The sequence below is a fragment of the Diadema antillarum genome, unplaced genomic scaffold (genome assembly GCF_040938485.1).
Source record: "Diadema antillarum isolate AM-2024a unplaced genomic scaffold, OU_Dant_1.0 seq00000649_RagTag, whole genome shotgun sequence".
NCBI lineage: Eukaryota > Metazoa > Echinodermata > Echinoidea > Diadematoida > Diadematidae > Diadema > Diadema antillarum.
In genome coordinates, this window is record NW_027271563.1 from 757,742 (window position 1) to 761,409 (window position 3,668).

Sequence of the window (3,668 nt, forward strand, 5' to 3'; positions counted from 1 at the left end):
GATTACAGATGATAAGGTATTTACCCCAAAAATAACAATCATTGATTCAGAAATATACAGCGTCTTCCATTATTGTTATCTCAGTGATATCATATTCTGGTTCGTTACTTTTTCCTCTTGTTATGATTATGCGTCCGTTCGTGTGCGCGCGCGTGTGTGTGTGTGCGTGTGTGTCTGTGTCTGTCTGTCTGTCTGTATGTGTGAAGATCGCCATGGTGCCTGTAGCAGGACCGACGACTGGTCAGCCCCCGATGGCCATTACTGCCCAGCCCACGCCCGGAAACTCAGCCTACCATGTAACCGTCGAGAGTGCGGAGGAGTGGCGCCGAATGGAGGAAGAGAGGCGGCGAAAGGAGGAGGAGAAGAAAAGGGAAGGAACAGGAGATTCCGCTGACTATGAAACAATTAGGGGAAACTATTACAGTGGAACAAGGTACCGCGGTAACACGTATTGAATCTTTGTGGCGTCACTGTCACTTTCCCGAAGTTGACATAGATGACCATACGAACATAAAGTTTTGAATTTCCTCATGACGTTGGTCCCAACCTTGGTTAAAAGCCAATCAACAGCCGAAGCAAACTATACAGAAGGTCACAAAATGGCAGCCGAACCACACTGGAAGGCTTCACAAAGATGTGAATCTTTGTTATAAAATGAACCTTCGCAAGATCTTCATGCTATTGTATATCTAAGCTTGCAAGAGATTTTGCTGCCTCTCTCAAGTTGCCGCCGGATACTTAAAAAATTCATCGGCGGTTAACAATGGCTTTCACGAATGACCCGAAGTTCATACGATAAGAGCCGAAGTTGAATGTTTCCTTTATCGTGTGTCCATCTTTGCTCAATTTCTGGACAGTGTGACGCCTGTAAAGGAGAAAAACGCCACTTCATGTTCACGTTTCCTATATATACAATAAACAGTATTTTCAATTTCAATTTCAATTTCAATTTTGATTTCAATTTGATTGATTTGATGGGTTCGTGTATTGCACATTCATGTAAACGCATTGTTGGTAATATAATAGTAGGCCTATATCCATAAATTGCGTACTAAGTTATTGTGCATCCATTAAATTCACAATGTTTAACAAACGTGTTTTAATATAAGCAGTGCAATAAGTACGAAATAAAACAAACTGGAGAAGGAAAGGTTGTTATTGATAGGAAGTATAAAATATAGCACACAGAAGAACAAAACTGTCTGTGAATAGTATGAAAGAAAGAGCAAGTCGTGTTCCTCTTTGTTTTTTAAGTGTAAAATATTAGGGAAAATGAAGCAAAGGTGAAAAAAGCCAAAATATAAATGCCAAAAGTATAATAGTGTCCGAGGTGAAAATCGCAGAGATAAAAATGTCAGAAATAGATATGTTAGATGTGGAAATATCAGAGATAAAAATGCATTAGGTGCAAATGTCAGGGGTAAGATATCAGAGATATAAATGCAAAGAAGTGAAAATATCCTATAATGAAAACGTCAGAGGTAGAAACGTTTGAGGTGCATGTGAGAAAAATAGAAATATCAGAGGTAAAAGTATCAAAAGTAAGATTACTAGATGTGAAAATCCCAGGAGTTGAAAATGCCTGAAGTAAAATTTATATCTTCTTCTTCTTCCACTCCCCCCCCCCCCCCCCGCCGCCTCTTGACACATCTCTCTCGATTGGGCCATACAGTAACAACGACAACAACAACACTGAGGATTGTGACGTGTGTTGCCTTTTCAGTTTTTGCTGCGGTGATGACGACGACAATTGATGCTGTGGGGTAAGAAGGATTCCCAACTCTCGAGCACCTTCTTGTCAAGCAGGTGTCATAGCTAATAATCTCCCTTGTTTGTTTGCTTGTTCCATTTTCCATCTGAGAAGATGGCTGTATAGACCATATTTAGCTGAAACGAACTGGTCTTCCATGGGGTCCAGTTGGGTGTGAGGCAGGACCACTTCACCGGGTTAAACACCCTGTTCCTTGGCAGAAGGATCTTTCGAGGTGGTTTTTTTTGTTTTGTTTTGTTTTTGTTTTTTGTTTTTTGTTTTTTGTTTTGTTTTGTTTTGTTTTGTGTGTGTTTTTTTTTTTTTTTTTTTTTTTTTGGGGGGGGCTCTTTCTATTACTCCATTACCCATGGAAATCCATGTGAGGCCTTAGCAAAGTCTATATTAAAGAGAATTCAGAATCTCAGATTCAATAGACGATGATATTAATGTTTGTGGTTGATGCTACTTTTCATTAGCGAACACTTTCTGGACTTTTCCCACCTACCATTCCCTCGATGACATCTCAGAAAATCACAGAACATGTTTCAGCTTTCTATGCCTCTTCTGTTCCTCTTCCAATGTCTCGAAGCTCTATACCTTCACCCCCTTCAACTTCTCCATTGAACAAGCTGAACTTCCTCGTGGTTCGGGCTGCGAAGTTAGTTTATATTATTCCCCATCCTTCTCTACACTAAAACTTCTTTCAATTCCTTCAACTAGTGTGAAGATAATGGACGTACAAGGCAGGAAATATATAGGAAAAATGAAGTCGCCTGAGAGGACACACAGGTATCATACAGGTTAAGTTGGAACCTCGGTACATTTTCAAATCATAAGGTAGCAGTTTATGTAACTCTATTGATAAGTATTTCTGATAACAAATATTCACCAATCTCCCACAAAAATACTGCTGTGCTGTTAATTGTCGCGAGGATATCTTTTCTCCTCCTTCTGCAAGTACACTTTTTTATATGCAAATTGATTTGTCAAATCACTACTTCTGGTATTGAAATGCAGTGGGGAAAAAAAAGGAAATCCTCGCTTGACGTCATAATTGTTAAATGCATCATGGGTATTTATAGTAATACGGGAGTCACCATGCAAATATGGTGGCGCGCAAAGTCTACAGACTAAAAAAAAACGAAAACAAAAAACGCGCACCATTTGAGCTAGAGTTAATCATCAACTTTGTGAAACATGAGGAAGCAAGCGATTCATATTTGCATCCAGTAAATATCTAGTGCAATATAATTTCAACTCGAGCGTTAAAGCCCGAGTGTATTAAAACACACACACACACACAAACACACACACACACACACACACACACACACACATGAGACGTTTGGTTTTCCATTCTAATCACATAGCTAGATGAGATAAAGCAGTAAATTACAGCACATTTTACAATATGCGGAAAATACGCAGAGAAGCAAAATCGTGACAGATCTGCATATTCACTTTCAAGTCCTGTTGGCATTTCATGAAGAATTTTGTCCAACAAAGTTGTCAGACAAATTTGCTCTCAGCCAATCAGATGCAAGGATTTCAGTAGCTTGTAACACTTTGTCAGAAAAATATCCGACCAAACTGCTTCATGAAATGCCCCCCTGTACTTATCATTTTTGATATTGTATAAATATTATCACTGTTGGCTTTTATAACAATCACTCTTTAGTGTTAATTAATTTTACTTGTACACACGATAAATATGAGGGAATTTGCATATCTTGAACGCTCCAATAATTGAGATATATCTCGATTGATCTATCTTCCAATCTATCTATCCATCTATCTATATAATCAATTATTATAGATATCGGCCTGTCTATCTATCAATACAATATAAATGTATATGTTATTCTCTTCTTTGTTTTATAGGACTGTGACTGTGGTGATGATTAACAGTCAATGGGAG

At 38.5% G+C, this 3,668-nt stretch overlaps 1 long non-coding RNA gene across 1 annotated transcript; it reads left to right on the forward strand.

The window, feature by feature from the left end:
- Window positions 1–408: 408 nt before the first annotated feature.
- Window positions 409–3,668, forward strand: LOC139736495 (uncharacterized). The gene is made up of 3 exons (XR_011711260.1): window positions 409–433; window positions 1,673–1,763; window positions 3,632–3,668. It is a non-coding gene; the product is annotated as an uncharacterized lncRNA (long non-coding RNA).